This window comes from Acomys minous (assembly GCF_964271855.1).
Source record: "Acomys minous genome assembly, chromosome: 1".
In the NCBI taxonomy this organism is placed as follows: domain Eukaryota; kingdom Metazoa; phylum Chordata; class Mammalia; order Rodentia; family Muridae; genus Acomys; species Acomys minous.
The window spans coordinates 53,490,826-53,510,009 of record NC_140483.1 but is presented as its reverse complement, the minus strand read 5'-3'; the positions used below and the strand labels follow the sequence as shown (position 1 = coordinate 53,510,009).

General features: G+C 40.5%; 1 protein-coding gene across 4 annotated transcripts in view; it reads right to left on the bottom strand.

Moving 5' to 3' along the window:
- Positions 1-19,184, bottom strand: part of CAMSAP2 (calmodulin regulated spectrin associated protein family member 2) — an 82,736-nt gene that overhangs the window by 41,857 nt on the left and 21,695 nt on the right. The window lies entirely within an intron of this gene.

Genomic DNA, 19,184 nt, shown 5'->3' with positions numbered 1-19,184 from the left:
ATTGCCCTCTAGGAGATAATTACTTCCTGTGGGGCTAGTGGGTCTAAAAATACCTAGAGTTTAAGCTTTGATAACCAGGAAGTTACACCAATTTTACATCCCACCAAGAAGGTTATTAGCCTGCCAGTTTCTACAGTTTCTATATTTACCTTTTTCATTTATATGAAAGGTTAAGAAAAATCTCACACTTGTTTGACTCTGCAATTATCTGATTATTGCTGGGCATGCTTTTTAAATTTTTTTTCAAAATGTGGTTAGCAACTATTTGCAATTTTTTTCTTCAGAAACTGCTGTTTCTTCCTTTGGGATATTATCTTTCTCATTGATTTGTCAGGAGTTCATCATGTACTGGGCACATTGTTAGTTCTCTGGGTCTACATAGCAAACACCTTTTCCTAGCCTTTCTTGGTAAAGTCTGTCAGTCTTGGTGCTTTCCTTTATGGCTCTGGAGTTTATATCATGTCTACTATTGTTGTCTCCAACCTAACATAGAAATACCGTCCTTAATTTCTTAAGATATGTTATAACTTGAGATGTTATAACCTAGAGACTAGATGATTTTTCCAAATCAGAGATTGCATCCTATCCTTCCTACATTAAACCCAGTATATATTTTTTTCCACATAATAAAACCTATGTTCCTGTGTATGGCAGCTTCCCTGGAAGTTAAAAGCTTTCATCTGGGAGGGAAGCTCTTAAGGGGGCTGGTAAAGCAACAGGATGTTCTAAGGAGAGGTGAAGCTTTCCTAAGTTGGGGAATAAACAACTCAACAGCTTTGGGAAGTCTGTAAAACTAGGCAGATTTGTTTAGGCTCCTCTATTCCTGAGCCTATATAAGCTGTAAGGACTGTGGAAAACACTCTCGGAGCAGCTGAGCTGTCTAGCAAAAGCTCAGCACAAATGGCCTACCTGAAAGGGCACCTCCCACCTACTGAGCTGCCTGTGAGCTGCGTACTGTGCTCCAGGGTGGGGTGGGCTTTGGTGATATCGCTGTCTCACAGTCATTTCTGCTCCTGTAAGTAACCCTTCACATTCCTCCAAGTAACTCTAATAAGACACACCGGTTCCCTAGGTCAGATATGGTGGTATCCTTACTTTGGTCAGCTGTTGGCTCCCTATCTGGAGTGAGTAGTTTGTTCAAGTATCCTCAGGGAAGGCACCACACAAAAACTCCTTACAGAGACAAAGCCTTCCTACTGTCTGACTTGTACCTACCGCTCTAGCCTTACTAGTCCCTCTTCACCCTACAGTCTTTGAAAGCAACCACACAAAACATCCCTGCTATTGCATAAGCCTGCATTCCTTGCGTTCTTACGTTCTCCTTACAATACTGACGGACACTGGTTTGAATGTAAAGCTTTCCTTCTGCCCTTTCCAATCAGATGCCTCATCCATCCTCTAAACAGCACAGATCCTACACACCACAGTATGTTTGCATTCTGTTCTGAATCAATCAAGGAGGAACCGAGCACAGGTATTTGTAAACAGCTTCAGTAATGATGCTAGAGAGCAATCGGGGAAAGCCAACTGACCTCTCACTCCTGTGCAGTCATCTGCGTACAAAACTGTGCCTTAGTAAACGGAGGCAGGGACAAAGGGCTGCCTTCTTATACTCTACATCTATAGAAGGTGGGAGACAGCAAGGAAGGAGCTAGCTGACTGGCCACTATAAACTTAAGAGCAGGCTTTGTGCTGGACAGTGAGGAAATGAACTGACTGTATCGTGGGCTAGGTGGGTAAGGAGGAGAGCAATGCTTTGTGTGAAACAGAAAGCTTCGTTTTCGCAATCACAAAACTTACAATGATCTCATTCTATACCAGATAGCGTGCCAAATATTTTACTTACGTTTCAGCTGGTCACAGTGGCACATGTCTGTAATCCCAACTATTTGAAACTAAGACAGGAGGATGGCTTGAGTCCAGGAATTTAAGACCATTCTGTGCAACAATGAGACCTCCATCTCTAAGAAAGGCACTTGATCAGGTGGTGATGGTGCCACAGGTGGTGGTGGAGGCAGAGGCAGGCAGATCTTTAGCCTGGACTACAAAGAAAGTTCTAGGACAGCCAGGGCCACACAGAAAAACCCTTCCTCGAAAAATTTTTTAAAAAAGAAAGGAAAGAGAGAGAGAGAGGAAAGAAAGAAGGGGAAGGAAGGAGCTTGCTGCAAAGCCTGACAATTCCCACTTAATCAGCAAGCTCCAGGTTCAGTGAGGGACCCTTTGGACCACACACACATGTACACACATGCATGAAATACACACACACACCTGCTCAAATATCAATCAACTGTAAAATATAAATGTCCCATAATGAATAATTTAAGATAGATTTGGCTACTTTACAGTATGTGAAATTTATATAATAAAACTAGTAAAAAAATGCAATAATGTTTTCTCTACACTAATATATATGTAATATATATACTAATATATATGAAACAGAAAATGAAAGAAAAGAGAAGTTAAACTTACAAAGTGGCTTGTTCTATACAGCACACAAATATACACTTTAAACCTTCAGTTTACACCAAGAGTTGGGATAGTAAACACTACGTATATTTACTAAATTAGTTTTAAAACAGCTCAATTCCCTGATAGAAGAAACTAGGAACACTTGTGTTTCAGTATTTTTCATGCTTTCTCTTTATGAGATAGAGGTAAGTTATGACATATAACATAAAGTACATATTTAACAGACTTAGAAAGATCAATATTAAAAAAACTCAAGGCCAAAGGTGAAGCTTTTATGGTCTCAAGTAAAACATAATTTCCTATCTAAACACATTAACATCAGACTGATAACAACGGCTGGTTTGATGCCAGGTGCTCTGTTCAGCTTCTTACTGTTAATTGCTCCTAGTATTCTCACTGTTAAGTCTTCAATATGTAATGTTTTCAGGATTTGCAGTAAACTCATTAATATAACAACTTTTGAATTAAACACTACTATATCTATTCTACAGAAGAAAAACTCTTTAACTGATTCACAGTTACAGAGCAGCCAGGAAAAATAGGCAGAACACACACAACATCTTGCAGCTGAGTGCCAACCTACACTCTGACTACAATACTACAGTAGAAGTAACGTTGCCTACTGAGGCCACTAGGTGGCAGAGCGAAATATGGTATTTAGGAACAAGAGCAAAAATGCTGGTTATGAAAAACAAAAAACAGGAGAGCCCCATATATATCTTAATAAAAAGGAAAAGGATGCTGGGCTCCAAGGACTTTGACTTTGGTGATGCTGAGGTGTAATCTAAAGGCAGCAGTGGGCTCCATATCTCTATTACAGTCTACTTTTGTCATGTTCAATTAATACACTACACATTATGTGTGAGAAATGCAGACTAGAAATATTAAAGAAGCGAGCTTTGGGGCTGCAGATAGATAGTTCAGTGGGTAAGAGCTCTTGTTGTGCAAGCAAAGGGACCTGAGTTTGAATCCCCACCTAAGAAGCTAGACATGACTGCACACCCAGACACCAGCACTGGGAGGGTGGAGATAGGCAGGTCCTGTCTGAACAGCTGGCTTACAGTTCAAAGACCCTGTCTCTAGGGAGTAGGGTAGAGTGTGTTCTCCTCTGCTTTCCAGACATGCACTCACGGGTACTTACACCCACATACTCCTGCACTACATACATACACAGCACATACCTTTCTAAAGGCAGAAATGAGAGTTTCTAAGTGTTGTAAGTGTATTAGCCTCACAAAGAAAGAAACACATTGGCTACTTGGCTTTTATAATCCTCGCAATGGAGCCAGATACATAACAAGAGAAACTGCCCTAACATCAACACTGTCTCAGCCCCGGACAGTGGCTACAGCACCTACTACACCCAAGTCCTCTACAGGGACAAAAAAAAGAAGCTAAGACTTTCAGACCATAAACAAGAAGTACTGAGCCATTCTACTGAAATGGCACATATAGAAAATTTTTTCAAGGCGTAAAGCCCAATTTGTAACTAATACTTCACATATCCTACAGGTTTGTCATTTGGATTAACTTTAACCTCAAATGAAAAATGTTTAATGTGGCTATTCTGGATGGATATATAAAGAAATTGCCTATCAGCAGCCAAATTAGTACAGTATATAGTTTAAAAAGCATAATTTCTAAATATGGCCAATATCATCAAAGACATTTCAAATTTCTGGTCTTAAACCTTACATTTAATCAAATGGTTTCTGGCGAACCCCTAATGCTGTTGTACTTCAATATCCTAAGCTGCAAAATCAGGTAGCGGTTGCAGTGTAACCTCGTCTGTACACCAAAAATAAGAGGACATGCTGAGCAAGGAGGTACAAAGCTGTAACTTTCAGCACAGATGGCAAGGGCAATGCAGGTTCAAAGCTAGACTGAGCTACACAGAACCCTGACTCAAACAGCCAAGGGATGTAGTTTAGCACAGAACACTTGCTTAGTATGAGCAAGGCTCTGGATTCAATCTCAAGGATTGAGAAACAAATAAATAATGCGGCCTATCAAGAATAGTGTCTGTAGTGGTTTGAATGAAAATGGCTTCCATAGTCCCACAGGGAATGGTACTCTTAGGAGGTGTGGTCTTGTTGGAGTAGGTGTGGTCTTGATAAAGGAAGTGTGTCTCTGGGGGTGGGCTTCGAGGTTTCAGATGCTGAAGCCAGGCCCAATGTCACTTCCTCTTCCTGATGCCTGCTGATCCAGATGTAGAACTCTCAACGACATCTCCAGCACCATGTCTGCTTATGCACCACCATGCTTTCTGCCATAATGATAATGGAGCAAAACCTCTGAAATGTAAGCCAGTCCCAATTAAATGTTTTCCTTCATAAGAGTTGCTATAGTCATGGTGTCTCTTCACAGCAAAAAGAAACCCTAAGTACAACAGTATTAGAACACATTTTTAAAAAGACCATATGCCATGATCAGCTGCTTTTTCTTTTTTTTTAATGAAGAATACAATGGTTCAACATATGAAACCAATAAACAGCACATAAATAGACTCAGGAGCAGAAATTACATAATTAGTTCAATAGCTGCAAAAAAAAAAAAGCCTTTGACAAAATTCAACAGCCCTTTATGACAACAATGAAACTAAGACAGAAGGATCATACTTCCACATAATAAATGATACAGATGAAAAACTGACAGTAACATCATAATAAATGAGCATAACCTGAAAGCATATTCCCTAAAATAAGGAATGAACAACCCATCTGCAGCAGTTATTGAAAGCTTAGCTAAAGCAATGTGTCAGGAAAAAATATAATAAATAGTAAGAGAGATACAATTAGGAAAGGAAGTCAACCAGCCCTGTGTGCCTGTATGTATAAGCCTATACTTAAGACTCCAAAGACTCCATCTGAAGGTTCCAAGCTCTGATAAACATGGTCAGCAATGGAACAGCACACAAAACCAATGCTCAATACCTGTAGCTTTCCCCTCTACCAATAATGAAGTCATTGAGACAGAGGTCAGAGAAACAACCCTACTCACAATAATCCCACAGAACAACCCCCACAACTAACCCAAAGCAGAAGACCATGTGCTCATAGGCTGGCTAAATTAACATCATAGAAGCAATCTTCATGTGCAAGAAAATCCTCTTCAAAATCTTCACAGCATTTTTCACAAGAATAGAAAAAAAAAATTCTAAAACTCACAAAAAGAACTCCAAAAGACCCAGAATAATTAAAGAAATCATGGGCAGCAGAGAGCAATAATCCAGGCATCACAATATCTGACTTTAGATGATGCTATAGAGTCTTGGTACTAATGTGAAACCAGACATCCAGGCTGGCAGAATACCACAGACAGCCCAGCAGCAAGCCTACGCACATACAGCCACCTGATCCCTGATAATGATGGCGAGAGGTGAGGAGCAAGACAGCCTTTTAAACAAGTGCTACTGGTAAAGTTAGATGTGCACATGTAAGCCTGAAACCAGATCAACTGAAAATACAAAGACCCAGTGTTGACCTGAAACACTGAAACCAGGAGAAACTCTTCAAGATCTAGACATAAGTGATGGCTTTCAGAATATGACTCCATAAACTCAAGAAATAAGAGCAGGAATTCACTCAGGAGTATATCAATTTAAAAGCTCTGTACAGCAAAGAAAACAATTACCAGAGTGAAGAGAGTACAAGGAATGAGAAGTCTTTGCCAGAGTGTAACAAGCATCTCAAACGCTTAAGCCTCAAAGGAACAAATAATCCACTCAACAAATAGGCTAACGAACTGGACACTTTTAAAATTAATAAGTATGGGGACTGGAGAGATGGCTGACAGGTTAAGAGTACTGGTTGCTCTTCCAGAAATCCTGAGTTCAATTCCCAGCAACCACACTGTGGCTCACAACCATCTATAATTCAAGCTGATGCCCTCTTCTGGCCTGCAGTTGTTTTTGCAGACAGAGCACTCATATACTTAAAATAAACTTCAAAAAATTAGTACGTATGAGCAGTAAATAAATACATGAAAATGTGTCCAACATTTTAGCCATTGGGAAATAAAAACCAAAGGTACATCCAGAGTCTATCTCACCGCAGTCAGAGTAGCAACAAATATCAGCAACAAAAGGCTGCAGAGGGGTGTGTGGAAGGGAGGAAATGCTTTAGAGCATGTAGGTAGGAATGTAAACTAGTTCAGCCACTGTAAAAATGTAGTTTGGAGTTATCACGGTTACTATTCTATTGCTGTGAACAGACACTATGACCATGGCAACTTATAACAGCATTTAATTAGGGGCTTGTTTATAGTTTCAGAAGGTGAGTCCATGACCATCATGGAGGGGAGTGTGGTAGCAGACAGGCATGGCATGGTGCTGGAGCGGTAGCTGAGAGCTTACCTCCTGATCCACACGCAGGAAGAAGAAGGAGAGTGAGACTGGACTTGGCCAGCTTTTGAAACATCAAAGCCCACTCCCAGGGACACACCTCTTCCAACAAGGCCACACCTCCAAATTTTCCCCTAATAGTCCCATAAGTGTGGACCAAACATTCAAACATAAGCCTATAAAGGCCATCTCATTCAAACCACCAGAAAAGGTTCCTCAACAAATAAAAACTAAATTCCATACCATTTTTAGGCATATCAGAGAGTCAAAGTCACCTTCCTATGGAGGTGCTTTCATACCTATTACTGTTGTGGCCCTTCTCACAATAGTCACATTATAGAACTGGCCTGGAAGCCCTACTAATGGATAAAGAAAAATGTGTACACACACACACACACACACACACACACACACACACACACACGAGTTTCACACAGGCATAAAGAATGAAATTGTCAGCTAGGTATGGTGACACATGCCTGTAATCCTAGCACACTGTGAGTTCAAGGCAAGCCTGGTCTACAAAGCAAGTCCAAGACATCCAAGGCTACATACACAGAGAAACCCTGTCTTATAGAACCAAACCAAACCAAAACAAACAACAACAAAACCCAGAAAGAAGCAGCATGGAACTGGAGATCATCATGTTTAGTGAAATAAGCCAGCATTGCAGATAAATGTCACATGTTCTCCTCTCTATGTGGAATATAGGGGATAAAAATTGGAAAAACGTTAACATAAGAGGGGAAACCATTAGGATGTAGATGGGGTGAGTGGGGGATGTGATCACAGTACATCATAGGCATGTTTGAGACTGTCATAATGAAAACCTATTACTTTGTACAATTAATCTATGATAATTTAAAAAGAAACATATTAGAAGTTATAAAAGGTGTCAGAATGAAAATGAATTTTAAACTGTTCTTCAGATAAAAAAAAAAAAGCCATACTCCTGTTGAAGATTCTACAAGGCTGATTGACAAATTTGTAATTTTGAAGAGTAGAATGCTGCAGATATGGAGCCAAATTATTTTAAATTGTCATTAGCTCCTTTTCTAACCATTCATTTCTTAATTCTTTGTTGGAAAAAACAACATTATCGCTATAAATGAAACCTTTTGAGATATATTAACAGACTACTAGCTTCAACCAAAAGCTAAGAATGTCTTTAGATAACTTCTGAACTCTTTGAGTTTGCCCCATTCTACCTACTATACATGGTAAATGCTGTGACTTAGGCCGTAGCCATTCATATTTGGTTCAGAATAAACATTTACACCCTTACTTGAGATGACACCATTGTTTTCCTTTGACTGGATGGATGGATGGATGGATGGATGGATGGGTGGGTGGGTGGATGGATGGATGGATGGATGGGTGGGTGGGTGGGTGGGTGGGTGGATGGATGGATGGGTGGATGGATGGATGGATGGATGGATGGATGGGTGGATGGATGCCAGTAGATTGTGAAGAAGAGAGGATCTCATACCTGATTACAAGAGTGGTCACTCCCTATTAACCTTATCCTTTAAATATTAAGCTTTTTCATTGTATGTTATTTGTGGTGACTTGTAAGACATCTGAACCATTTCTAAGTAAGATGGAACATTGAAACCTCAGTGGCATGGTACACTTAGAAGTACACTTGCCAAGTGCACTTGGTTTCTTAAACTCTTCAAAAAAGACAAGCTTGGGGTCTACAAATTAAACACTATTGTTTGATGTGTGTTCATAAACTTGGACATGTACACTCTAGTGTTTAATTAAACTCAAGTGCCTTTCTGTTAGGTTGGAAACCCAGGTATCTACGTGTTTTCCCACAGAGAAACTACCATACTGAAAAGGATTGTCTTTACCTTTGGCAATGAGCCTAGGAAAACAAACATTTATGGTCTGTTGAGTTCTTGTGTTTTATGTTATCTTTACTAGGTTTTGTTTATTTTTCTATCTTTAAAACCTTAAATTTTTTTCTTGAATTTATTTGTTTTTCAAGTATATTTTTGTTTTGGTTTTGGTTCACAGTTTTGAAGGCTTTGGTCCACCTATTGGCCTGTGGCACTGGGAGCAAGTCACAGCAGGAGTTATGACAGAACACTCTCACCTTCATGACAGGAAAGTCACAGGAAGAGGACGACACTGGAGTCCCTCTGAAGGACATGTTCCTAGTGACCTGAAAATCTTTCTGAAAAGTGTAACCTTGAGGATCACTTTTAACACATGGACCTCTAGGGGGTTGTTCAATGCCCAAACAATTCACAACTACTACTTCTACAAAAATCTATAAATCTGCTTTGATAAGGTGTTTTAAAACGGACAATTTTAGCTAACTTCCTCAGGGTTAGAGTCCTGAAATCTCTTCTTTAAAACACGTTTTTAAATTAATTCCTTCAGGATCTCATACAATGTATTTTGATCCTATTTACCCCTAACTCCTTCTTGATACAGCCTCACTTCCTCCAATCCCTTTGTGTCCTCTTAAAATTTCCTCTTTTTAATTTAGTAACAGAAGTCCAGCGAGCTATCCTTACACTTTCTGACCTAGGCCTAACTTTGGCGTCTACAAGTGAAAACCTATCTTATCTCTAAAGACACATTAGGTAACGTACTCTCAAGTTATACTGTAGACTTTTCATTGATAGGGATGTGTGAAAGAGTACATGAAAATTTCAGAAGTTTGATGGTCCTGGTGTGAGGCTACCAATCACAATTGGTATATTAAAATGTATACTATAAAAAGAACTGAATATTCTTGTCAATTACTAGGCTTTTATCAGAATTTATTCAAAACCACTCCTTTTGTTATCCATAGTTTCCCTGTTGAATGTATTTTTACAATCAATTTCATGGGAAGGACTATACAAAATACTTGTGAACAATTGCTTCACAACCAATAGCTACTTTAAGCAACTATCCAACACAACTCCAGGAATCCTTTAGCCCACCCTTAAGTGTGCTCAGTCTCTAGAGATGGTCTCTCCTTCCCTGTCTTAAACACTGATTTCCACACAGGTACTAGAAGACAAATTGTCTTAGACTACCTTGTGGCTAAATAAAATATCTGTGTCCCAATTAATACTACATTCTGCATCTAAATAAATTTCTGTGGGGAAGCAAAACTCAAGTGCATAAAAATAAGACAGGCTAAACAGATGCCACGCAGCTCACCTAGTTGTTCGTATATCCAGATTCATGATCCAAAGCCATTATGCAAATTGCTTTGTTGTGCTCATATTAGACTTAATAAAAAAATTTTGTTTGGGCTGGAGCGATAGCTCAGAGGTTAAGAGCACTGGTTGTTCTTCCAAAAGTTCTGAGTTCAATTCCCAGCATCCACATGGTGGCTCATAACCATCTATTATGAGATCTGATGCCTCCTTCTAGCACACAGGCACACATGCAGGCACACATGCAAGCACACATGCAGGCACAATACTGTATAAAAATAAATAAAACATCTTTAAAAACAACAACAACAAACCCAAAAACATTTGTTTCTTTTAAAAGACTGTCCCTGTTCCCTGTCAAAATTCTACAGAAGTAAAACTCCTAACAAAACACAGCTGGCCCAGCCCTGAGAGGTGATAGTGTCTATGGAGAAGGAAAACCATTGAAGTTAACAGTGAACTCCAGGAAAGCCTAATCTGAAAGCTACTTCTTCTAAACCCTGTTGCTTCTTAAACATGATTAACGGGAGTCTTTGCCACTGGCGTCTACTCACCAATTGCTTCCCCTGAATGTGAGGCATACTAGACAATCTCAGCCCCAAAGCTCAATCAAAACTTAACTGTAGGAAGATTGATCAGTGATGCTTTCAGAGAAAAATCTTCACCAAAAGGAAAGGTCAAAGTTGTTAGAATCATAATGGTGTCATTTCTGTCAAGCCCTAATAAAAGAAAACAAGTGAAAGGAAATGAAGGAGGGAAGAAGGAAGGAGCACGGTTGAGAGACCTCACACACATATGCCACAACAATGTCACTGAAGAGTCACCCACAAAGGGACACTAACACCTCTCCCTCCTTCTCTCCCAACCCCGCGCCCTCTCTCTCTCTCTCTCTCTCTCTCTCTCTCTCTCTCTCTCTCTCTCTCTCTCTCTCTCTCACCCCAAATGAATGAATGAGTGAAATGGAATCATTCACATGTGTTGTTGTTAAACTATCAGTATTGCCTAATAATTGTCCCACATTGAGTGCCACCTGTTAATTTACCAGTATGGCCTAATAATGTTTATTATCAGGCCTATAATTATTATTACGGCGGTATAACCTGCTAGCAATCAATTAAGACACAGATACTTGTTACATTTTAAAATAGCCTTAGTTAACCTGGGACAGGGCAGATATTAATGCCCTAAACTACTCCCATAGTGGGTCAAGTATGGGATACCTGCCCCAATCCCATGCCATCTGCTTCTAATAATTTCTATCAAGCTACCTCCCATCCATAACCCCAAATACTTGTTTATGTTCTTTATCTGGGCCAAATCCCCATCCACGCTGGCCCTGTGCTTCTCTTCCATCTCACCCATGGCGGCCTTTTTTTTCCTCTCTTCTCCTCCGGTCTCTCTTCTCCCAAGATTCTCTCTGTCTCCCCACAGGGGAACCTTAGCCATGCCTATCTCATTTGCCCTGCCCTGGTGTGATGGCCTTTTATTAATCAGCATCAAAATACATCAGACCAACACGTGTGTGTGTATCACTATTGTTGGTTGGTTTTTCTTTAGTGTACAGGTAGGGGACTAGCTGTGTGTCCATGTGAAAAGTTGATTCTAAAGTGGGTATGCAATGTAAAGAAACCAGACTAACAATTTGAGAGAGAATAACACAGTCCACATTACAGACTGCAAGACTCGGGAAAAATGATACAGGTTGGTATTGACCTGGGCTAGGGACCTTGTTTCTAAAAAAAAAGTTTAGCACACAAGAATGACTCTCAGAGCCTAGGACAAATGTGGGAAAGAGAAAATAGAGAGATCTATTGGATATAGAGGTTCATATGGAAGAGAAGAAAACTTCCTTGTGTTCTATAGCACAATGGAATAACTGACTGACAAATGAGTATTTCAAAACATCTAGTAGAGGGAAGAACCCACAAAAATGACAGATGGATATGGAAGCATGTCTCTAACTCCAGCCTTAGAAAGGGGGGGTCAGGGGACCCCACAGCAAGCAAGCTCCAAGAGCAGCTGTAGAGGGATCTCTAGGCTTAACTGGGAGATCTGCCTTATTGAAGACAGTGGGAGAGTGCCGATACCCAACAGCCACCTCAGGCCTCCGCACGTACATGCATCTCCGACACACCTCCCATACATGTGCCCACACATATGTAGATATGAACACATGCACACCACACACACACACACACACACACACACACACAAAAGGGGGTGGGGGAGCCAGTAAAGGGGATGTTAATTTTCCTAACATAATGAATGGTGAGTGTCTGGAGCAACAGGTATGCAATTATCCTGAGCGTGTCATTATGCATCCCATTTATACATCAAAATGGTGTGCTTGCCCCATAAATATGCACAGGCATTATGTATCAACTTAGAACAAATTTTCAAATGTGAACACTTGTTTTCTCACACCAAGTAACAAAATATATACCTCGAAGTAATTTAACATTTTCAAGGAGCACTTTTTTACACGTTTTCAATGAGTTTGGTTGTATTTTTGTATATGTGCAGCTATGATAGGAGCTTATTACATAGTAAATAAAATGTAAAGTTACTCTTTAGACTTAAGTCTAACCATATAATAAGTTTCCCAAGCAAATATTATCAATTAATTAATATTTTAAGGAATTAATGGAGTTTCCAGTGAGCCAGTCAGACATGAAAATTGGAAAAATGAACCATCAATACCACGAAACACGGTCTTTATTAAAAGCTCATGAAGGTAGATGACATTTAACAAATCAAAGCTTAAGTGGAGAGTGTGCGTTTTCAAGTGTCCTGCCCACAGTGAGCTGGGCTATGTTCAGGACAGCGTATACACAGCAGCTCAGGCTTGTCCTAACTGCTGCTACCTGTGCCCACAATGGAAAATGGCGGCCACATTCTCTCCCTGCACAAGATGACATGCCTAATGCATTTTAACCAGTCACATATGTTGTATGTCTAAATGTTTGTTTTATAGTTTTCCAAATTTGAAAGTTTTCCAAGACTACTTGCTTCTAAGCCAAAAACTGTGCCTCAAACCTCAAAATCTAAAGTTACAAAAGTACACTGAAATATATTTTATTATATAAAAATAACCACAAGCAAAAGCCTCAGTGAACCTGCAAAAGGCTCTGAGAGGAAGTTTGTCAGCTAATTTCTTCCAGTTGACTGTGTATGGAAACGTGCCTGACAGCAGAAGAGAAGCTGGAGTGACGCAGAAACACCACGTAGCTGTCCCTGATTGGCTAGTGAGTAGTAAGCCTTGTCTCCCAGGAGCTTAGTGTAAAAGAGGACAGAAAGGTCCTGACAGCCCAATTTCATAAGCTACAGCAACACTGAGCACCTTAATGGCAACAGGGAGCTGTGGTGGCTTGAATGAAGACAGTCCCCACAGGAGCACAGGGCGTGGTATTAATTGAAAGGATTGGGACATGTGGCCTTGCTGGAGTAGGTGTGGTCTTGTTAGAGGAAGTTTGTCACTTGAGGTGGGCTTTGAGGTTCCAAACGCCCAAGCTAGGACCAGCGTCTTTCTCTTCCTGTTGTCTGCTGATCCAGATGTAGAACTTTGGACTCCTTCTCCAGCACCATGTCTGCTTATGCACACAGCCATGCTGATAACGTCTAAACCTGTGACATGTAAGCCAACCCCAAGGAAGTGTTCTCCTACAAAGGAGTGGCCATATAGCCATGGTGTCTCTTCACAGGAATAGAAACCCTAACTGAGACAGGAGCTATAATCTTGTAACTCAGTAAAACAGAGGAACCTTTGAGCTCTGAGCCCAAGCCCTGCCGAGCACAACAAGACTGCATCCTTTTTTTTTTTAATGTGATATGATCTTGTAAAATGTATTTAATTCTTAAAAACTCACTAATATGTCAACTGTTCATTGACTTTGCATTTTGTTGACTAGGCACTGAGAATATGGTGATACTCATGACTCACAGGCCCTGTCTTCCAGAAGTGATTCTATGTAAAAGCAATTTGGGTTTAACCTCAGCTGGGTACAACAATTATAGAATATAATGTCTTTTGAAGAACTTCATTTTAGCTTTCTTTAATTAAAAAAAAAAAAAAAAGGCAGGATGCAATGCCTCCTTCTGGCCTCTGTGGGAAACACATGCATGTGGTGCACAGATATGCATGCAAGAAAAATACTGATACACATAAAATAGCAAAATAAGTTTTTAAAATAAAAACTTGAGCAGAGTAACAAGATCTGTAATCCCATTCCCAGGGGAGCACAGACGGGCCAAATCCTGGGCACCTGCTGGCCAGCCAACCTAGGTTCAGTGAGGGACCCAGTCTCCAAATAGAAAGGGCATCTTGATGTTGATTTCTAGCATCCACATGAGGCCAGAAGACACAAACACACACACACAGTCACAGGTAGCTACACAAGCACGTGTGGAGGAGACGGGCTAAGAATAAAAATCTTAACCCTGAGGGAGTCCAGAATGCTTAAAACTAAGGGGCTCTCCCCCCCCCCCACTTATAATTATTAACTACCAATAACTAATTAAAGGTGACATACTGGCTGATTTTTTTCCCTAGTCCTGTCTCTGTAAATTCTCTTCTTTACTTCCCAACTCTGAGAAGTCAAAAGTTCACCTTAATCCACAGACCTTAAGAAAAGCCGCTTGTAGGCTCAGAATGTAGCGCATCTCCAGTCAGCTCGGTTCAACCCTCAGTACTGCACAGAACAAGGCCCGCCCCACCACTGCCAAGGCAGCTGTCCAGCTCCACAGTGCCTCTGTAGTTCAGGCCCCAGAATTTCAATCTCTGAAGTGACACTTCTTCTAGAGTACCATCAAAGTGTCTTTCTGAAACACAAATCTAATTATACGCCCCTGTGGGGTTAAAACCCTATTTGGTGTGATTCCCTTGCACGTCCAGAACACCACGTTTGTCACAGGGGAAAAAAAAGGTCATTTGGGCCCTGTCTCCATCTATCCATCTATCCTGAGGTTCACTTCCTGCCATCTCCCAGTTTGGATCTTATAATAAAGCTACAACTAAACACTGCCTTATATTCCCACATACATTATCAACATCACACCCTTCATTTCCCTATCTAGTAAATTCCTTCACACCTTCAAAACTTGGCCCAAGGGCCGGCAGAGATGGTTCAGTAGGGGAAGCGCTTGCCGTGCAAACCTGACTACCCAGTTTGATTCCCAGAACCTACATAACAAAGGTGGAAGGAGAAAAGAAACTCCACAGAGTTATCCTCTGACCTCCACAAGTGTTCATTCTTATATCCTTCCCCTCCCTCTCCCTGTTACACACACACACACACACACACACACACACACACACACAAACACACACACTTGGCCCAAGAGTAGGACTAGGCTTAGTGCCTCTATATCCTTAAAACATATACATCACACATATAAAGGGAAAAGGATTCTGGTTAAAAACAGCTGTGGGGGGCAGGGAAGATGGCTCAGTGGTTAAGAGCACTCACTGACTTTGCTCTCGTAGAAGAGACCTGAGTTTGGTTCCCACCACTCACTTGGTGGCTTACAACCACCTATAATTCTCATTTCAGGAAATCTGATGTTCAGTTGTGGCCTTCATGGGCTACTGCAACCACAGAGCGCACACAAGCTCATACAACATACAGAAAAGTAAAACCATAAACAAAAAAAAAAAAGCTGAAAACTAAAATTACAGAGACGAGGTCTACTTTCACAGTTGAAAGGCATTTTTTCATAAAACCTTGACAAGAAGCTAAGGTCCTTCAGCCAATATTGTACTACAACATTTACATAAGCCTTCTCTAAAATGGAATTTTTAAAACAAAGAAGTTTTTTTTTTTTTCCAAACTCTGTATGAATAGTTTGGTAGCACCATGGAAATCTGTGAGGATAGCTGCCAAATGGGAGAAGAAATAGGAAAGCAGGGAAGGAGAAAGGAGCAAGAGAAAACAATAAAAGCAAAGAGGGCAACAGCGTTCTGGCAGCAATCCATGTGTGCTCACTGTCTCCCCACTTCCTATTATCTTCTCAGCAAAGATTCAAATCTGATTTAGTTACTAGAACACAGAATGTATTGTCAGGCAGAGATGGTCAGCTCCTGCCTTCACCACAGTCCTGTCCTTGCTTGTGATCTCTGTGTGATGTGCAGGGCCTGTCCCTTCATCAGAACAGAGTGGCTAAGAGCTAAGCTACATGAGGTTGGGTGTGTGAAGTGTAAGCACACTGAGTGGTACACAGTCAAACAAACGAAAGAACTATCACGGAGTCTGGGAAGAAAACAGAGAAGCAGACACATGGAAATCAGAGAGACTTAAGAACAGGACTATAGAGCCGGACGTGGTGGCGCACGCCTTTAATCCCAGCACTCGGGAGGCAGAGGCAGGTGGATCGCTGTGAGTTCAAGGCCAGCCTGGTCTACAAAGTGAGTCCAGGACAGCCAGGGCTACACAGAGAAACCCTGTCTCGAAAAACCAAAAAAAAAAAAAAAAAAAAAAAAAAGAACAGGACTATACTATTCTAACTTGACACAAGCAGCTCACTAAGTTCTGTGCAAAGTAGTTATACAGGCAGAGGGAACACACACAGTAACAAACAAGAGCTGCAGAGACAGACTATGGAGAATGCTATGACAATATACTCTGTGATCTCATCACTCAGAAGATAAGTTAAAAGTCTTAGTTTCAACTCCCATCTCTTCAATCTGACCTTGCATCATATTATTGCATGTAGTCACATTTTAATTTGTCGCTTGTCACACGTTAACAGTATGACAAACTTGGGTCAAACAATTCCATCAATTCAATCACCACATTCACCTCATTCTCTTTCATTCACCTCATTCTCTTTCTCCTCCTGTTAGCCAACCTATCCTCCGCTGCTTTTCCCAGGACTGGCAGAGATCATCTTATTCACCTTGTGGGTCCCAGTGTGTACTGTTTAAACGGACAGTTCAGAGTTCCGGCCATCTGACTGAGGGGCCTGCCCAGTGCTTCCTAAGTTCTTAAGCTCACTATTCAAGGGAAGTGGTCTTCTCAGTGGTCAGTGCAGAGCATAAAACATGATGTACAACACACACACACACACACACACACACACACACACACACACACACACACACTACATATGGAAATGCCCCTTTGGAGGGTAAACTATCTCCACTGTCCTCCTGTGTTTTGACTACCACTTCACTCACCCTGCCTTGGGGATAAATAAAGCGGTGTGCAATAGTGTCAGGTAGTGGTTTATACCTGTAATTCCAGAATTCAAAAGATTGAGGCAGGAAGACTGCTTTTAGTTTAAGATCAGTTTGGGCCAGCTTGGGCTTTATACCAAGACTCTGGCCCCTCCCCCTTCCACCAAAAACATTCTAAATAAATATTAACAAGTAAATTTTTAAAGCTTCCATTATTATAACAATATTGACAATTCAGAAGAGAATATCTGATGCCATATTTATTTTATTTTAATTACCACTAAGTAAATAGAGTAAGCTACTTTTTTTTATTATTTATTAGAATGAGAAATTTCAATATAAAATCTAGGGGCTGGGAATGTACTCAGTTGGAAGAATATTTGCCTAACATACAGGAAGACCTAGACTTGATGGCCACTACTGCCTAGCCAGGTGTGGTGGTACACATCTGTGATCCAGCACTTGGGAGCTATATGCAGGAGCAACGGAAGTTTAAGGCCAGCCTAGGAAACATGTGACCAAGGCTTCAAAACATAAGATGAAAAAAGTAAAAAGAAAGTAAATGAACTCTGATTTACACACCGATGTTTATTCCCAAACAAATTCTGATTAACAATAAATTTTGTAGCCAGGTGGTGGTGACACAAGCCTTTAATCCCAGCACTCAGGAGGCAGAGGCATGTGGATTGCTGTGAGTTCGAGGCCAGGCTGGTCTACAAAGTGAGTCCAGGACAGCCAAGGCTAACACAGATAAACCCTGTCTCGAAAAACCAAAACCAAACCAAACCAAACCAACCAACCAAACAAAAAACCCCTAATACATTTTGTCAAGCAAGTCATATCTGAAAATGAATCTCATTCTATTATATACATATGCACATTACCTAGAGTCTTATGGATATCAATTTTTTCCTACAAACATGTACAAATATGGTTGGAAAATTAATTCACAATCAAGAGTTTGATCTCTCTCAGTCTCTAGTCTGGATGATAGCCAAGTAAACCTAATTCAAAAAACTAGGCTATGTAGAAAGACCCTGTCTCAAAAACAAAACAAAATAAAAACCAACCAACCAAACTAAAAACCAAGTGTGCAAACGTGGATTTACACAGAACAGTGTACTCTTAGGCAAATCACTTAGCACTGTTGAGCCCTATGTGGTGTCATATGCATAACATAAAAGTTGATTAGATAAACCTTCCCATACATTCTTGATCATACAAATCACTCACATCAACGACATTTTAAGAAATACATAAGCAGGCGTGGTGGTGCCCACCTGTAATTCTAGCACTGGGGAGGCAGAGGCAGGTGGACTTCTGTGAGTTCAAGGCCAGCCTGGGCTACAAAGTGAGTCCAGGACAGCCAGGGCTACACAGAGAAACCCTGTCTTAAACAACAACAACAACAAATACATAATCCTTGACTGGGTGTGGCTTCTTCTGTGACTGCAGCACTTGGGAGGTTCAGGCAGGAAGTTAAGAAGCAGGCAGAAAGCTTCCCACGGTTAGTTACAGGATCCTTGAATTCAACTATTTAGAGAGCTCTTCAATATTTGTTCTCATTTCTTCTTTTCTTAGAAGCTAAACACAGAATACTCATTTCTCTTTGTTCCATACACATAGAAGCCACTCCAATGAGCATTTCCACTTGAACTTAAATTTCTTCTCTGAGTTTTAAAACAATGTATGTAATTGTAATTATATACATATGTTACCAGTAGAGAAATATATCAAATAACAAGAAAAGTTCCATTCATCCCTCTTGCCCATTTTAATCCAATTTCCCAAAAGAAAGCAAAAGTTAACAGTCAGGTGAAGCTTTTGTTGAAACCCCTCTCACAGTATATACAATTGCAGGGGATGCTGGTGTAGTCTAGTGTGAAGTTCTACAACCAACAATTATTAAAAGGCAGAGCCCAAAACAGGTCAAACATATCATTTAAGTTAGTAAATATTACATTGTGTTAGCCTTTGGTTAAAAAAAAAATTAAGACACTGAAGAGATGGCTCATTTGTTAAGAGCACTTGCTAC